The sequence below is a fragment of the Uloborus diversus genome, chromosome 2 (genome assembly GCF_026930045.1).
Source record: "Uloborus diversus isolate 005 chromosome 2, Udiv.v.3.1, whole genome shotgun sequence".
Classification (NCBI taxonomy): domain Eukaryota; kingdom Metazoa; phylum Arthropoda; class Arachnida; order Araneae; family Uloboridae; genus Uloborus; species Uloborus diversus.
This window is the reverse complement of record NC_072732.1, coordinates 10,345,150-10,364,621: the sequence shown is the minus strand read 5'-3', so window position 1 is coordinate 10,364,621 and position 19,472 is coordinate 10,345,150.

Sequence of the window (19,472 nt, the reverse complement as noted above, 5' to 3'; positions counted from 1 at the left end):
ATACGAAAACAACACAGCGAAATGCCTCGCTATAAGTACAAATTCTCAATCGAAACTAACTTTTTATCACGCGGGACGCTTTCATAAACATCGAAAAAGTTTCCACAACATTCTTACTGCTTCTCGAAATGCGTAGACCGTTATCAAATTTTATCAATGAAAAGAAAAGGAAATAGGGGATCGTATACTTCAGCCGAATGAAAAGGGGTTGTATATTCATTACGGGAAACTATTTACAGGTTACGTTACTACAATAATTACTATTTACAGAATTTGTAACAATAGTCATAAATTCAAATCTTTTGGGCACATTTGCTCTCATAGCGTTGAATGAAATGTAACAAATCTTTTTTTTCTCAATTCATCCAAGAGTTTGGGAAGGATCTTAAATTTGAATTGTTCAAAATGGGGTTGTTTCCTTCAGTCAAAAGTAGTATTTTTTGTCACTAAAATTGATAAAATAAGCAAAAAAAAAACATGGAGTCAGAAAATATTTTCATTTTCCCAACAGTTATTTTTTAATTCATTTTCTAAAATGTCCGATTCTTCAAACAAGGCGTGGTCTTTATGACGTCACAAATGATGCACTATGGCGCATCTTTCTACCGCATTTTCACATTATGATAATCAAGAAACGAATTACAACTGCGCTCTACGCCTGCTATCAACCATATCGTTGCCAATACACGCGAGTAAAGATGCAAATTAAATATTTTGGACCGTGAATGGCAACACTGAATGGCATTTCATCATTTGTGATGTCATCGGCTGAAGCGTTAAACGATGAAAGAGCACCGATTTAAGTATTTTTTTTTCTAATATTAAACTTAAAGAAATATTTTAAAAATTGTCAGATTCTATGTTTTTAAGCATGCTCTTTCGGAAAAAAATACTTTAAAAGTTTTTGAAACGACTCCATTACCTCAACCGACTCTATTAGTGAAATAATTGACCGTAACACTCATAACTATTTATGCGCCGGATTGAAACAAATGTAACGTTGTTTCAAACTTTTTTTTAATTTATAAATGAACAACTCAAACGAGAGTGAGCTATAAATTTGAATTATAACCACAAATGCGCATCAGAAAAAGTAAATTAATATTTCTGATAATAGATTGCGTCACAGATGAAAGTCATAAATTCTGTTTTAGCAAAAATCCGATGAGTTCAGAGTACACAAAATATTTAATTAACTTGTAATAAATATTTAAAAAAATATGTTTTGTAACAATTACTTTGATTTATATTGGCTTTTCCAGAAAAGAAGTAACCCATTTTTACTTCCTTTTACAAAAAAGGAAGTACTGTATTCGCGAAAAACTTTTCACTCAAAAATGGACCTTAATTTCCATTTTACTCACCTCCGAATGAATATTGATTTTTTTTTTTCTGTTCGACCACACGTGGATAAATGCCTAAGAACGTATAGACAGGCGAAATATCCATTTTGACGATTCCCGAGTTAATTACAACGAATTTTCTCGTGACGTCTGTATGTACGTACTGTCTGACCACGGATTGTATGGAAAGACAAGCATCCGTTTTACAGTTGGAAATGGACGAATCTATTATTTTTTACCAATGTCAGCTTTTGTAGAAGTAGAGTCTCATTCAAATGAGCAGAATACAGGCATCAAATTTTTACTTTTCCCCCTCATTCAGATAGATTCGTCTTATCTGGACGTTTGAAAATTCCCTGCAATCCGTGGTTGATATGTATGTGCATAACAGTATGTCCTAGAAAGTTGAAATTTGGTACGTAGACTCCTAGTGGGGTCTACTTGTGCACCTTTCCTTTTGGTTGCATTCGGATGCTTCTAAGGGGATCTCTTGCCCCTTTTTGGGGGGAAATTATTGTTAATTTCGATGTAAACTCAAGTGGTGTTACAATTTAGCGGACACTTGGCGATATATCGCCAGTCTTTTGGTCGTTAAGTTTTGTCGCCAACTTGGAGACCAATTTGGCAATTTTTTAAAAAAAACCGGTTTTAATTTGGTCACTGGTGATATTTAGAGAGTAAACTATTGAATCACATTAAAATTACCGATAATGGGAAAATGACATTAAATTGGAGTAAACGGAAGTCATGTGATGCACACATCAGCTCGTTTTTTTTTTTTTTTTTTTTTTGAACTAAAAAATCAGAATTAATTATTTTTCTCTTAGCTGAAACATAAAGTGTGTCGGTATTTTACAAGATATCCATGATGTCAATGTTACCGAGCAGAAAATAAACGTGCACCCCTTTGCATGCTTACCCCTTTGCATTTCATGCATATCGTTATGTACAGATGATTAGAATTTCCTTTTTTAAATTCACCGTTATGTAATGATCAGATATGTTTCCTTCATTTAATATACCCTCACACCTGTTTTTGTGCGATATTTTTTTGTGTGGTCAGGTCGAAAAAAAACAACATTCATTCGGGGGTGAACAAAATGGAAATTAAGGTCGATTTTTGAGTGAAATTTTTTTCGCGAATACAATATTTTTTTTTTTTTGCTAAAGGATGTAAAAAGGGTGAAAGAAGAAAAACAAAGGAGGGGGGAATAAAAGAAAAAGTAAAAAGAGGGAGAGGGAAATAAAAGAAAAGGAAAAAGAGGGAGCGAGGTTCTATAACATATCGCGGAAAAAAAATCAAAACTGCTTACCAGAAAACAATGAACTCTATTTTAAGTGACATAGCAGTCAATACCATAAGAGTCAATTTTACTTAAAACTTTACGTTTTCTCTTATTCAGAGCCCCGCCCCCCTCTTCTTTTTCTTCCCTTTTTCTTTCTTTTTTCCCCTTTCCTTTCTTTCTTTTTTGCGTCAGAGTCACCCCCCCCCCCAAGGCCAGTGCCCCTAGTTTCCGACTAGGCTGCCTTGGCCTCTCGTCGGGCCTGGCTAAAAGAGATGGCAATGTAAAATTAATAGAGTTAAAAATGAATTCTCGAAAAAATGACGCCCTATAATTGCAACGCACTGCGCGATAGGAGTTGAATGATTACGTGCGTAATGTGTGCCATTTCGCGGATATTCCCGCCAGAAGTATGACACCGAAGTGCGTCTTTTATTCCAGACAGCAATATGGAGTCTTTAATCGCGGTCTTACTGACGATCGGTTGTGTTGTTACAAGTAGGATGCTCTGGGTAAGTCAAGTACCAGATCTTTATTGAGCAATCACGATTGCTTATTGTTCTCACTTGACTGTTTTTCGCGTCTTTTGATTTTTCCCACCGCCACCCTCCGCACCATCACCGTCGACGGGCTCCTCACGATGCTGCTCCTCTTGCGAAAGCCGTCTCCAGGTTGCATCCATATGCTACACACACGCGCATACATACACACACATACACATACACCTACACGCATACACACATACAAACACGCAAACATTAAGACACCCACACATACACACACAAAAACATACACACACACATACACACAACTACCCACACATTCATTCCTGCACACAGACACAAACACATATGCCTACACACACACACACATACCCCCCACACACACATTCATACACACAACTACCCACACACTTATGCCAGCACACAGACACAAACACACATCCTACACACACATACACATAACCCCTACACACATACACTTAACCCCTACACACAAACACATACCCCCACACACAAACACACACGCCTACATACACACACTCGAACGAAAAACATAATTAGAATTCAAGATGTCAAAATTCAAATTAATTTTTCTTTTTTTTTTACTTTCCCTGGATCGGAGGTTTCCAACTTTGGATATATTAAGGCCCGCTTTAGGACACGCACGGTCTGGAGCAATCTAATTCATTTCACTCTCCATAATTTCACATTCTTGTTTGATTTTTTTTAATGTATTTATTTATTGAACAATTACGGTTACTTATTGTTGAGCAATCACATTGCTTATTGTTCTCACTTGACTGTTTTGATGTTCCTACGATTTTATTTCGCCCCCCCCCCCCGCCTCCGTGTGCAGCACCACCGTCGACCGGCCCCTGCCTATGCTGCTCCTCTAGCGAGCACCGTCTCCAGGTTGTGTCCATATCCCACACACACACACACTCGTGATTGCGAAAAACATAATTTGAATTCAAGATGTCAAAATTCAAATTAATTTCTTTTTTTCACTTGACCATAGTTGATGCTCCTTTGATTTTATTTTTCTACTAGGGGTACCTGCACGGCTTTGCCCGTAATAGAAAATTTAAAAGGTCTTTTGGTTCGCCTGTATTGTTACAAATAATGTATGGTGAATTTTCTCGCCAATTGGCTTGTACCCATGTTACAGTTCCACGTTATGATCATTTCGTTTCTCGCCAATTGGCTTGTACCCACGTTACGGTTCCACGTTATGATAATTTGTAATTTACTCGTCCATCTTATGATAGTTTTGTTCTTAAAATTGGAATGGAAAAAGAACCACATTGAATTTTCGAAACATCGCTTCGAGGTGCACACCCCCATGCTACAAACTAACTTTTTGCCAAATTTCTTGAAAATCGGTCGAACGGTCTAGACGCTATGCGCGTCACAAAGATCGAGACATCCTCCAGACATCCAGACAGAGAGACTTATTATACCAGACTCTCTCGACTTTAAATAATCCTCTTTAGACAAAAACAGCATCCAGCCCCTGGCATTCATTGAGTTTTGATGTCTGGAATTGAAATTATGTATTTTGCAATTATGATTGCGAAACTCAACGAGTAGGGTCCTACTGCAATTCGTGATTGCGGAAAACGTAGTTTGAATTCAAGACGTCGAAGTTCAAATGAATGCCAGGGGCTGGATGTAGGATGTTGAGTGCTGGATGCTACATGTTGCGTGCATGTGCGTTGGATGTTTTGGGTCCTAGATGCGTTTCTAGCCCTACAAACATTTTAATCTTTTAATATCCCGACTTTAGATCATATTTGACCATTTTTGCAATTAAAAGTATGAACCTAGAACCCACGGTTACGAATAAGACAACATGCAGGTTAGATGGTGACACGCTGCGTATGAGCTAGAAAAGTCTTGTTTTGGATCTACATTTTTTTAAAACAAGTGGTGTAGTTTGGCATTTGTTAGAAAGATAATAAATATGTATTTTTGTTCAACTGCAAAAGTTCACGAAACATATTCATTTATTTTAGAGATAGTGAGAGTTAAGATAAGATAAAGATAAAATTTATTAACAAACAAAATACACATATATAACAGTAAGCAAAATTTAAAAAAAGTGAAGTTAAAAAACTTACAAATTATAAAACATAAATTACAAACGTCATAACAAAACATTAAGAAAATCTTGACTATAGTTCAACATGAGTTAGTATTAAATTCAACACTAATTTAATACTTGTAAATTTGACAAAAATCGTCATTATGCAATTCTTTTCCTTTGTTGTCTTTAATTATTATTCATGAATGAATTGATCAATGGTTAGGTCAGCAAATTTATCATCAAAAATCAATATAAATGTGATAAAATGGCTTAAGTATTAAACGTTTTTTTAAATAATCAACTTTTTTTTGTAATAAGCTCACGTTCAACTTATCTGATAAAATATCCAAATTTAAAAAATATTAACTTAAAGAAATCAAGCATCTAAAATATTGGAAGTAATGCACTTACTATCATTTTATCCTCAGTCTATTATTGCTAACCACATGTTTATAACTTTGCGCTGGATATAAGGCTATCATCGATAAATTTTTCCATAATTTGAACAAAGGTACACTTAATATAAGCACAAAAAGAACAAAATTGCGCAGTAATGTTAAAAGCAGTTCTTTATGAGTAACAATGGTAATGACAGGTGTGAAAAATGTTCTATTTATTTTTATCTTCCTTCTTTATCTTCTTTATTATTATTTATTATATATCTTCTTCTTTATTATTATTTATTATATCTTTATCTTTATCTTTATCTTTTATATACTAATAATAAAGCTGAAAGTCTCTCTCTCTGGATATCTGGATTTCTGGATGTCTGTGACGCGCATAGCGCCTAGACCGTTCGGCCGATTTTCATGAAATTTGGCACAAAGTTAGTTTGTAGCATGGGGGTGTGCACCTCGAAGCGATTTTTCGAAAATTCGATGTGGTTCTTTTTCCATTCCAATTTTAAGAAAAAAACTATCATAAATTACGAAATTATCATAACGTGGAACCCTAACATGGGCACAAGCCAATTGGCGAGATACGAAATTATCATAACGTGGAACTGTAACGTCGGTACAAGCCAATTGGCGAGAAAATTCATCATACATTATTTGTAAATATACAGGCAAACCACAAGACCTTTAATTTTTCTATTACGGGCGAAGCCGTGCGGGTGCCACTAGTTAGTTATAATAAAGCTGAAAGTCTCTCTGTCCGGAGGATGTCTGTAGGATGTTTGTAACGCGCATAGCGCCTAAACCGTTCTTCCGATTTTCATGAAATTTCGCACAAGGTTAGTTTGTAGCATGGGGGTGTGCACCTCGAAGCGATTTTTCGAAAATTCGATTTTGTTCTTTTTCTATTCTAATTTTAAGAAAACTAAGCATAAACTTAAGCATTACCATGTTTTGGTAATGCTTAACGCGCAGGGAAAGGCTTTATTGTTACACTAGTGATACCCGCACGGCTTTGCCCGTAATAGAAAATTCAAACGGTCTTTTGGTTCGCCTGTACATTTACAAATAATGTATGGTGAATTTTCTCGCCAGTTGGCTTGTACCCATCTTTCGGTTCCACGTTATGATAATTTCGTATCTCGCCAATTGGCTTGTGCCCATGTTACGGTTCCACATTATGATAATTTCGTAATTTATGATAGTTTTTTTTCTTAAAATTGGAATAAAAGAAGAACCACATCGAATTTTCGAAAATCGCTTCGAGGTGCACACCCCCATGCTACATACTAACTTTGTGCCAAATTTCATGAAAATCGGCTGAACGGTTTAGGCGCTATGCGCGTCACAGACATCCTCCGGACATCCTACAGATATCCTACAGACATCCAGACATCCTCCGGACAGAGAGACTTTCAGCTTTATTATTAGTAAAGATTAGTAAAGAAGCTGAACTCGATCTGGTAACTTAACTGCTTTACTGGTAAGACTTTCATTTTAGGAAAACGAAGGAACTAAAACGATGAACGCTATCTACTGGAGTTTAGGGCTCATCCAATGGAGTTAGGGTTAAAATTTCAGCTATCAAATTATCATCAAATAGGCAATGGCTTCGTTAAATGTAGAAACAATTTTCCCCCCGTCATGCCATGACGGGCGAATTTCTAGTTATAAATAACTTACTGAACTTTTGCTGCTTCAGCAATGAAACAATGCTGACGCATGCCATGACGCGAGTGTCATTGCTGGAAACGTCAGAGCGTTACTCGACCAGTGGTTTTTGCCATTATATATATGAGGATGATCTTGATTTTGCATGAGATAGCCGTTTTCTATATAAATTGTAATCGTACGCTGCGTTAGCATAGAAGATATTAGTTATTAATTATTTAGAGCCATTTTACTAATGTATAACTTCGATATAAGGGCGCAGTCTCAAAATCATAAATTACTCGTCTTTGCATAGCTTTTATAAGCATAACTTAGAGTTATAAGAAATAACCAACAGTTTGTTGCACAAAATTAAAAATTATTGCAGACACGCGTTTCGGGGTTTCAAGGAACCCCTTTTTCAGTGTAAAATAGTGAGCTTTTGGATGTGCCGAATTTCTTTACACCCGGCAGCTAAACTTGGCAGTTTCAAGTATTTAATCACTGTAGCTTAACTTATAAATTTAGCTTAGCTTTTAAGTTTACTTCGCTGACTGTTAATATTGCAACAGTCAGGTCCGTCCGAAGAGCTGACAACGCCCCTCCCCTATATACACAGAAAAATCAAGTTAGTTATAACACCAACGCATAATACATACACGATTTTTTTTTTTTTTTTTTTACATATTGATAAACAGAACAATCAAAGGCCTATGCATCATACAAATTAAAACGCAAACAATGAATCTGTTTTTAATAGTGAAACATTAATGCTCCAAAAACTTTTCGAAAAACAGAAATGTTAAAAATCCAAATATTTATCTAGTAAAATGTTATCCCACTAGATAAAAAACAAACAATTAAAACTGACTTGGTTATTCATATTGTTCCAACTAAGAACTCGAATAAATAATTCGCTGACTATAAATAGAAAATGTATTTATCGGAGTAAATTACATCAAAAATGAATTTCGATCTGGACTCATCCAATGATTCTTTTCATGAGTTTTTTTGGTTTTAGTTGTACCAATTTATTAGCTTTCTTATCTTTACTAATAATAAAGCTGAAAGTCTCTCTGTCCGGAGGATGTCTGGATGTCTGTAGGATATCTGTAGGATGTCTGTAGGATGTCTGTGACGCGCATAGCGCCTAGACCGTTCGGCGGATTTTCATGAAATTTGGCACAAAGTTAGTATGTAGCATGGGGGTGTGCACCTCGAAGCGATTTTTCGAAAATTCGATTTTGTTCTTTTTCTATTCCAATTTTAAGAAAAAAAAATATCATAAGATGGACGAGTAAATTACGAAATTATCATAACGTGGAACCGTCACATGGGCACAAGCCAATTGGCGAGATACGAAATTATCATTACGTGGAACTGTAACATGGGTACAAGCCAATATGCGAGAAAATTCACCATACATTATTTGTTAATACAGACGAACCAAAAGACCTTTTAATTTTTCTATTACGAGCAAAGCCGTGCGGGTACCACTAGTATGTTATAAACAAAGATATTATTCTTTTGCACCAAATATTTGTAAGTTTTAAGGAGAAACCCTCAACAACACCGAAAATCGCTCAGAATTGCATCATATTTAGAGCTGTAATTTCGAAAAAGCACTGCTCTGATATTACATATTATGACCTTACAAATTGCTTTTAAGACTTGAGTTTAAGAAAATATTCGTGTAAGGGTCCCCATGCCGCCTTTCTTTAATATCACAAAAAATGCGTTTTTCAAACGACACTCACAAAAAATTTAAGTGGGATAGCCCCTGAAAGTAAAACACTGCTGAAATTTTTTGATCCATAGTTTTGAAAAATTTTAATGGGAAATGCTCCAGATCCTCCTATTCATAAAATCTTCAAAGTTTGTCAAAAGTTGCGTTTTTGAAACTTCAATTTCGAAAACTTGCAGGAATTGATAAGTTTCAAAATTTTGACCGGACATCTTTTGACCTTTTTACTTTCTTCTATATCTAATATATAGAAGAAAGTATTGGATTCGTGCAAATTTTCGAATTTCGAAGGATTCGAACATTTTGAGGTGTGCTGAGTCCATTCCGACTATTTTTGGAAAATGTCTGTCTGTCTCTGTGTGTGTGTGTCACGTCTGTGTGTGACCAGTTTTTTGTGGCCGCTCTACAGCAAAAACTACCGCATGAAATCGAACGAAATTTGGTACACATATGTGCCGCTATGTGAATTTGTGCCCATTGGTTTTTGGCGCGAATTCCTCTAAGGGGGGTGGAGCAATGGGACGTTTTTTGAGTTACGCGTGCTTGCTATTTCTCAGGAAGTAACTGGCAGAATCAAACAAAATTTGGTCCATATGTTGCCATTAACAGGAACAGGTGCTGATTCAATTTTGGTGTCAATAACTCAAACGGGGGTTGAGCTATAGAACGTTTTTTGTCGTCAATTGTGACTGCTGTACCTCAAGAAATAATGAACGGAATGAAAGAAAAATTATCGGCAAGTAGCCCTTAGTGGGTATAAGAGCTGATTTTATTTTGGTGTCAACAGCTAAAAAGGGGGTAGCGCAATCACCCGTTTTTTTTTTTTTTTTTTTTTTCCATTTTGAGTGCCCTATCTCAAGAATTAATGCTAAGTTCTGTTTGAAATTTGGAATATATGTAAATCCATAGGTAAACAGGCTTTGGTTCAATTTTGACGCCAATCGCTCCAAGAGTGTTGATTTTTTTTTTTTTTTTGCGGCCTTGGCAACAGTGACACTAATATCTGCATCAACTTAATTTATAGGGTATAAAATAAATTTATTTCAAGTTTGCATTGAAGAATTATTTATACTTTCCCTCGTTAATGTAATGAAAGTATGTTTTAATGTTTTTGTCCGAAAACAAATCCTCCCCAATATTTGATTTAAAAAAAATGAAACAAGAATTGTGTAATAATCCTATAGAAGTGATGGAATCTTAAGTAAACATCCATATTGTACGCAAAACAATTTAAAAGAATATAAGATGAATACTGAATAATTTATTTGTTTTTTTGTCCCCTGTAAAAGCTTTGACGGATATGATGGTTCTCGAACTCAACGATTCAATTGCTGCGTTCCTTTTCAGATTGAATACTGTAACGGATCCTTCCAACTTTTTTGAAAGGACGACACAGTTCTTGATTAAAAACACAGGAAATTTATTTACACTATGTACAGGAAAGATCGTCAACAACTGCTAAATGAATCATCAGCAATTAAGCAAATATCACACAACACCGTAAACTCAACGGTTACACACGTATTTACTTCCAAATACGCAAAACAAAACAGCAAAATGCCTCGCAATAAACAGAGCCAATACACTCTCAGTACAAATTCTCAATCGAAACTGACTCGCTTTATACGGAGCTAAGAAATCTCTAGAAAATCCTACTAAGTTCTACGCATTTCTATATCTTCTTTTTATTCATCCACGAATCTTATCAATGAAAAATAGGGGAACCGTATACTTCAATCGAATGTATAGGGGCTGTATATTCATTACAGGAAACTATTTACAGGTTACTTTACTACAATAATTTTAGATGACAGATAATTTAATAAACGCCAAATTTAGCTAGATTACGACAAATTAATCACAAAAATAACTAATATTTACAGAATTTGTAACAATACTTTCTTTTTCTGTTTTCAGGGAACGGCAGCAGCTCCAGCTGATAATCCTGCTCGGGTAAGGAGAACAACTTCAGAATTAAACTTTCATCTGTGCTTTTAAAATTCCGCAATGTTTCTTATTAGATGACTAGTGGGTCGTCGTTTCTAAGACCCCTATATATACGAGCCGACGCATCAGCTTAAGATCAGCCTTTTTGGATCGGAGCGCGTGTTTGAGTGGTTGTCTTTTCTGGCGAGTTATCGCGTTTGGTGATTGTACACTGCGAGCGATTATTAGCGGCACATGAATTGTTTATAAAATAAAATATTGTAACGGATTCGGTGCGACTTCCACTTTCTTGAAATGAAGACACAGTTCTTGATAAAAACACAGGAGCTTTATTTACACTATGTACAGGAGAAATCGTTAACAACTGCTAAATTAATCATCAGCAATTAAACAAGCATCACACAACACCGTAAACTCAACGGTTACACACGTATTTACTTCCAAATACGAAAACAACACAGCGAAATGCCTCGCAATAAACAGAGCTAATACACTCTCAGTACAAATTCTCAATCGAAACTCAACTTGATCACGCGGGACGCCTTTATAAACATCGAAAGAAATCTCTCAAATATTCCAAACGCTTCTGGAAAATAGTAAACCGTTATCAAATTTTATCAATGAACAAAAAAAAGAAATAGGGGGGCCGTATACTTTAGCCATATGTTAAAGGGGTTGTATATTCATTACGGGAAACTATTTACAGGTTACGTTACTACAATAATTACTATTTACAGGATTTGTAACAATATTATTTTCTGCAAATTTGGCGAAATCCGAAACTTTGCTGTGGTAACCCAAGCAGTGCAACAATGAAAAATCCGATCCAAAATGGCTAAACTTTAGCTGATGCGTCGGCCTGTCTACATAGCGGCTCTAGTCGTTTCAATGGCAGCAGTGCATGACTCATGGTCACGTATATCGTATTTGGTTTGGTCAGAAGTTCTGCTTTGATCCAGTAAAGGATATGTCCATCATTTAGAAGTCCTGCTCGAGGTTAACACAAACATCTTCTCATGCATTATGCCAGACAGCCCGGTCATCGCACCCAGAGACTGCAGTTTCGTTCTTATGAGAACTCATCAGTCTGGAATAGTGAATAACCGAGCTCCCAAGCTTCGCCTTCAATTTGCTAATCGAACCGCACCATGCTGCGGACACTCGCTGGTGAGAAAAAAAATTATTTTGTCTACCAGTTTGTTGGCTCTCTCAACTTCAATGATATGACATCTGCCTCCAGCTCGGTTATTCACTATTCCTGGCAGAGGGGTTCGATATTAAAAACGAAACTGTAGTTTCTGGATGTGATAGTAGGGCTGTCTGGTATATTGCATGTAGTTCCGCTTTTAGCCCTGGCTTAGCGGGCGGTAACTTACTACTACAGTCGAACGTCCATATACCTAACTTCCACAAATCGAAATTTTCTATCTATCGAAATCCCAGCAAATTTCTGTGTTCATTGCATCGAAAAATTGTTTCTATATATCGAAAAAATTTCTATATATCGAATTTTTTTTCGAAACATTCGTTCATTTTTTTTTTCCCCCCCCCACTTTAGACTGTTTGTCTCATGAAAAATGAAGGTTAGGGGAGAAAATTATTGTTACAAATCCTGTAAATGGTAATTATTGTAGTAACGTAACCTGTAAATAGTTTCCCGTAATGAATATACAACCCCTTTTCATTCGGCTAAAGTATACGACCCCCTATTTTCTTTTCTTTTCATTGATAAAATTTGATAACGGTCTACGCATTTCGAGAAGAGGTAAGAATGTTGTGGAAAATTCTTCGATGTTTATAAAAGCGTCCTGCGTGATAAAGAAGTTAGTTTCGATTGAGAATTTGTTCTGAGAGTGTATTAGCTCTGTTTATTGCGAGGCATTTCGCTGTGTTGTTTTCGTTTTGGAAGTAAATACGTGTGTAAACGTTGAGTTTACGGTGTTGTGTGATAATTGCTTAATTGCTAATGAATAATTTAGCAGTTGTTGACGATATTTCCTGTACATAGTGTAAATAAATTTCCTGTGTTTTTGTCAAGAACTGTGTCATCCTTTCAAGAAAGTTGGAAGTCTCACCGAATCCGTTACATTATGTTTACAAAAGGTTGCTACGAAGCTCATAAGGAATCTGGGGTTGAGGGATGTGTAGATAGGTCGTTGTTTAGTTCTAGAATTCTGAAATTCCCTCAAGTTTATTTCAAATATATCTTAGCTGTAACCAGTAACATTGTAAAATCAGTTTAAGTTATCCCTTTTGTCTGTTGATTATCATTCCTAGTTTTTTCAGCTGCAGAAAAAAATCATTCAAGTAGATTAATTTTTTACCTTTCTCTCGATCACATTAGTGAAAACGAGATCCCTTAATGTTGCGGATCAAGTTGAATTGCCGAGGAATGAAGATCTATAAAGGCGCAAAAATGTAATTTTTGTATTTTTTTTAATCATTAACTTTCATTTAATCCGATGCTCGTATAAATTAGAAATTGGGTTTCATGCACGAAAATTAGCTTTAATTTCAATGTGTTAGGAGGTTTTTAGGATAAAATAAGATTGTTTCTATATATCGAAATTTCTATATTTCGAATTTTTTTCCGGCAATTTGCTACTTCCATATGTGGAGGTCCGACTGTATATATTCTCATGTGTTAGGTGCTCTATGAGCATGCAACAAGGTTGCCGGATTCTGGTATATTATCTCAGTATATGGCAATAGTGAATTTTAAAAATAAAATATAGTTTAAAAAACTAAAAAAACACGCTTTTGTAGCAAAATGAACTAAAAAGTGAAAAATAATCTTTGGATGATAGTAGTTGACCAATCACTTAATTTTAATGCAATACAAAAAAGCGTGGGGTGCTGTCTATTTACATTTTTGCTTGGACAACAAATGGAAGAAATTCAAGACAACTGATAAGAAGCCCCCCACGCTTTTTTGTGTTACATTAAAACTAAGTGATTGGTCAACTACTATCATCCAAAGATTATTTTTCACTTTTTAGTTCATTTTGCTACGAAAGCGTGTTTTTTTTAGTTTTTTAAACTATTATTTTATTTTTATATTTTTTAGTCTTACGTTGGAGAATTATCAGGGGACGAAATTATTTATAAAACGAGTGCGAGGTAATATCTTAAAGTTAAGACAAGGTCAACCCGATGGGAGGTTACTGTGAGTCATCGATGTATGTTTGCGGAAATCATATTTATATTACTTTGAAAATTTGAGATGCATTTGAATAAAAGTTTTGTTCAACAATGGTCTGATCAGCAATGAATTTCCAATGGAAGGCTCACCTAAATTTTGGCATGAAATTAGTTAAAAACAATTATATTTCATGTTCTAATTACCTTGGAACATTGGAACAAATTTTGTCTGATGCAGAAAAATTAAAGGTTTTTGTAGATATTTTTAAATAATTTTTGCGAGCATTTTTTAATGTATTTTTTTTTTTTTTTAATATTTCCTTATTCACATTGTTGGATTTATAAAAATATATTGATTAAAATTGGAGGAAACTAACAATTAAAAGAGTTACATACATACATACAGGTGAAGCTAATAAAAGCGTGTTAAAAAAAATGCCAATAGTACGTAGAGGAGGTTGGCCCAAAGTGGGTGGGTTTTCGAAGAACGCTCGAAAATTGTAGTTTTTGGATTTTAAACGCAACAGTTTCGGTTTTATTTCCTAGCAGGGTACTCTTGAACTTCAAAATAAAAAATGATTTTTCAATTATTTCGAACCCAATATTTAATTATTATGAAACTTTACAAAAATTTGAAACCGCTTGGCCCTAAAAGGGAGCACAAAGCGGGTAAGCTTAACTAATTGTGATTGGTACATTTGCCAATCGAAAATGAAGTTATAAATGATTAAAATAATAATTGACTAGCTATACCTGCCATTATAAAAAAAATATATAAAAAAGCTGTACTTATCCAATTTAAAGTCAGCACATTTGTTTATAAAACATAAAGAAATAACTGATTAAATTAATAGACTAATTAATTGCCATCCTAAAAAATAACTTTTTAAAGCTATAATTATACTATGGAAATAGAAAATCTAAATCAGAACACGAGTCAAGAAATTATAAATGAATATATGATTAGATCCTATATCCACTTTGCGCGAAAGCACGTTTTTTATTTTAATAATTATAACCTTAAATTTAAAAAAGAAACAAACGAAATGACTCTTTTAGTTTGTAGATCGATGGTGTCCGTATAGCGTAATATTATTGACAATCAAAAAAAAATAAGCTGGTCTTCGCCTAAGCACAAGTTACAAAACTTCTTTTTTTTTTTTTTTTTCCAGAAGTGAATCTTTTTTTTTTTTTTTTGAGCAATCACGATTGCTTATTGCTTTCATTTGACTGTTTTTGACGTTCCTTTGATTTTTCCCACCGCCACCCTCTGCACCATCACCGTCGACCGGCGATGCTGCACCTCTAGCGAAAACCGTCTCCAGGTTTCGTCAATATCCTACACTTACACGCATACATACACGCACCTACACACATATACATATATACACCTACACACACACAAACACATACACACACAAACACACACACCTACACACTCACATACACACAACTACCCACGCACTCAAGCCTGCACACAGACACAAACACACATGCCTACACACATACACATACCCCCCCACACACACCTACACACATACACACAACTACCCACACACTCATGCCTGCACACAGACACATACCCGCCACACACAAACACACATGCTTACATATACACAAACACTCGTGATTGCGAAAAACATAATTTTAATTCAAGATGACAAAATTCAATTTTTTTTTTTTTAAATTTTAAGACTGGTTGTGCCATGCCACTTCACTGCTGCTTCGCTGGGACTGATTAAAACTGTGGGGTGTTCATGTAAACACGACATACTTATGCATCGCCGCTAACACACCATGGGGGGGGGGCATACGAAGGCCTACCCACTTTGGGCGACCTACCCGCTTTGAGCCACCCTCCCCTAATTTTGATGAAAACATTTTGAAAAATAAGATTTGCAACTTACATTAATCATACAAAAGAAAAATTAAAGAAAAGAATTGCAAAAAAAAAAAAAGTGAGTTTTTCTTCCACATTCCGCAAGAATGCTCCTTTCATTTCTTTCATTTCCTTTTCGTTCGGTGTCTGCAGAAGAAAAAAAAGTAAAAGAGTTAGATCCGAGCTTCGTAAAGGACAAGATATAGGTCCTGCCATTCAAACCCACTTGTTGGCGAAAGAGTGTCCAAGAATGCTTCCCGTACCCGTAAACTGAAGTGAGTGTTGTGGTGTTCCGTGTTGCTGAAACTTGGATGGACCCTTCGCCACTTCATTTATCAAACAGGGCCGTGGTAGCCCGATCGGTAGAGTGTTGGATGTTCGATCCTCACTGGCCGAAGACCCACCGTCGTCATTAATGGTGACTGGGCGACGTTAAATATGCTCGTGGTCACAATGTCCTCCAAGTGAAACGATACCTCTGGGGGTGCCAGACTAGGAAGTTATTCGGCTCCTGGCCTGGTTCTAAATTGTCTCTCGAACTGTTCATAGATGGCACCACCATCTATTGTGTTGTCTTTGTGCTGTCCTGGGAAACAAAATCCTGGAAACATTGTGGATGAATAGAGGTATAAGCTTCCCTAGTGGAATAGCAGAAACCTCAATCTGTGTGTGTGAAAGAAAGAAAGAAAGAAAGAAAGAAAGAGTGTTGGATTCGGGGCCGGAGGGTCCTGAGTTCGAACCTCGATGGTCGAAGACCCACCGTCGTCATTAAAGGGGACTGGGCGACGGCTAATATGCTCGTGGTCTCAATGTCCTCCAAGTGAAACGATACCTCTGGCGGTGCTAGCACCAGGTAGCTATTAGCTCCTGGTCTAGTTCTAAATTCTCATTAACTGTTCGATCCGGTGATGGTGCTGCCACCTATCGGTATATAAAATAATGGAGGCAAGGCACTTAGTATGCAGTCCTCGACATAAATACAGTTGTAGTCAGTTGTGACTCTGAATAGGAATTATCAAAGGAGAGTCGGCTGGGTGGCGTGGGGCTAAGACGCTGGTCTTCCACGCCTCAAACATTTGAACCAAATTTGGAAATTTTAGTGAATTTTTGCCTGGTCACTACGTAAATAAAGGATGTTTTTTTTTTACTTCCTTTTACAAACGAGCTGATGTGTGCATCACATGACTTCCTTCTACACTAATTTAATGTTTTTCCCCCCATTATTTCAATTTTAATGTGATTCAATAGTTAACTCTCACTATTGAATCACATTAATAATATCACCAACAGCGGCGAAATTGAAAACAGATTTAAAAAAAAAAAAAGAAAAAAAATCGCCAAATTTGTTGCCAAGTTGACGACCGAAAGACTGCAGATATATCGCCAAGTGTTCGCCAAATTATTACACCACTCGAAATTAACAATGGTTTCCCCCCAAAAAGGTTCATAGGATCCCTTTAGAAGCACCCGAATGCAACCAAAAGAGGAGATGCTCAACTATATCACAATGGGATTACGTACCGAATTTGGTCGCTAAGTTTTGTCGTCAACTTGGCGACAAATTTGGCGATTTTTTTTTTTTTAAATCTGGTTTCAATTTAGCCGCTGTTGGTGATATTTAGAGAGTTAACAATTGAATCACATTAAAATTGGGGAATAACATTAAATTGGTGCAAAAAGAAGTCATGTGATACACACATCAGCTTTTTTTTTTTATTTAAAGAGGCTGAGAATTTTAAATTGATATAAAACACAGATAATTTGTTTTTGTTTTTTTTTTTTTAATTCCTGATATTAGCTTTATTGACGCACCATTTTATGGAATTAATGCGTGAACATGATTTCAGACATGTGCCCCATGGCTGGTGCGCGACACAATAAATTTCTGAATGAAACATCTGACGAAAGATTCGTGTAAATTGATGCCTCTAAAATAATTTTTAATGGGAGATGTGAATTTGTACGCTTGCGCCGATAAACCAGAATTAATTGAGCACTTGGAATCCAGCATTTGACCACTTCACTGCCGGCTTATTGCGAGGAGTGTGTGAAAACTGGCCCTCCAGGTTATACAAATGCGTCAGTCACGATAACCACATATCTAAAACCACATTCAAACATTAAAGCCTTCAAATTATCTTTCAAATATAGCCATTTCATAATATTAATTTTTTTCATGGATTTCGTTTTTTTTTTCATGAATTTCATTTTCTTATGTTTTATTTCACCGTTAAAAATTCTCCGTCCTATTAAAAGTAAAATCCACCCTTTCGCACATGCAACACATCATTTCACCACTAAACACTGAAGGTAAGTGGTATGGAAACCACATTTACAAATTGGTGAATCGAAATCTGTTTCTTCTGTTTCAGCTGGATGATGAACCCGAATCCTTGATGAATATAAAAATAAAAGACATCCTACTGAATATCGACGACAACAATTACTTGGAGTGTAAACCTGGCGAGGTAAGTCATTAATGAATGCTTAATTTAATTTTGTACATCATGAACATACCTCCACCTAGTTGGAGGTTATAAAGAAAATAAGTATCGAGCAATGAGTAAGTGAAATATAGAAGGGAGAACAGATAGAGGAACCAAGTACAAGTCCAAAAAAAAAAAAAAAAAAAAACAGAGGTTATGATGAATCCCTTTGGCTACATACATAATGAATCTATACAGGGTGATCCGTTTTAACCTGCAAGACCTTTATTTTCGCAATCGTTAATCTAAATGTATACTTCCAATTGCAAAAATATTCAAAACCATATGCAGAGTTAACATATTGAAAGTCCGAAGTAAAATAAAAATGAGTCGAAAAATGCGAAATTTAACTTTTTATACGGCCCCAGGTAAACTAAACTAACTTATATTTAGGAAAATAATTTCCGTTGAAAAGTAATTCCAACCCAAAAAGTGTGAAATTAGTACGACCAATATTCACCGAGATATGAAACGCAGCGTTTTGTGACTTACACCCCTTTTCACTCGCCGTCAATAGCACCTTTTGGGGGGAAATATAGCGGTTAACAAGGGTTTAAAATTACATGTGCACATAGAGTGATTTTTCAAATTATTCGAGGTTTTGCAGTGTGTTTTTGCGTATCACAGCATAACTTTTGCATAAGGTTTTGAATAGCATTGAAAAATATAAATACTTTGTTTTTCTTACTGCGACAACCTGTCATTCTTCTGAAAGAGCGATAAGTTCCAATCTCATCTTCTGCATGGTCCCTTAAAACTTCAAACTGGAATATCTCCTTGAGTTTTGGTCGCGCAAATATCAAGTTTTTTGTGTGTGTTTTCAGTGGAGATTATTTCTCTATAAATTAGTTAGGGGACCTAGGGCCCGTATAAAAAGTTAAATTTCGTATTTTTTGACTCATTTTTATTACTTCCTTTTACAAAAAAGGAAGTATTGTATTCGCAAAAAAAATTTCACTCAAAAATCGGCCTTAATTTCCATTTTTCTCACCCTCGAATGAATGTTGAGTTTTTT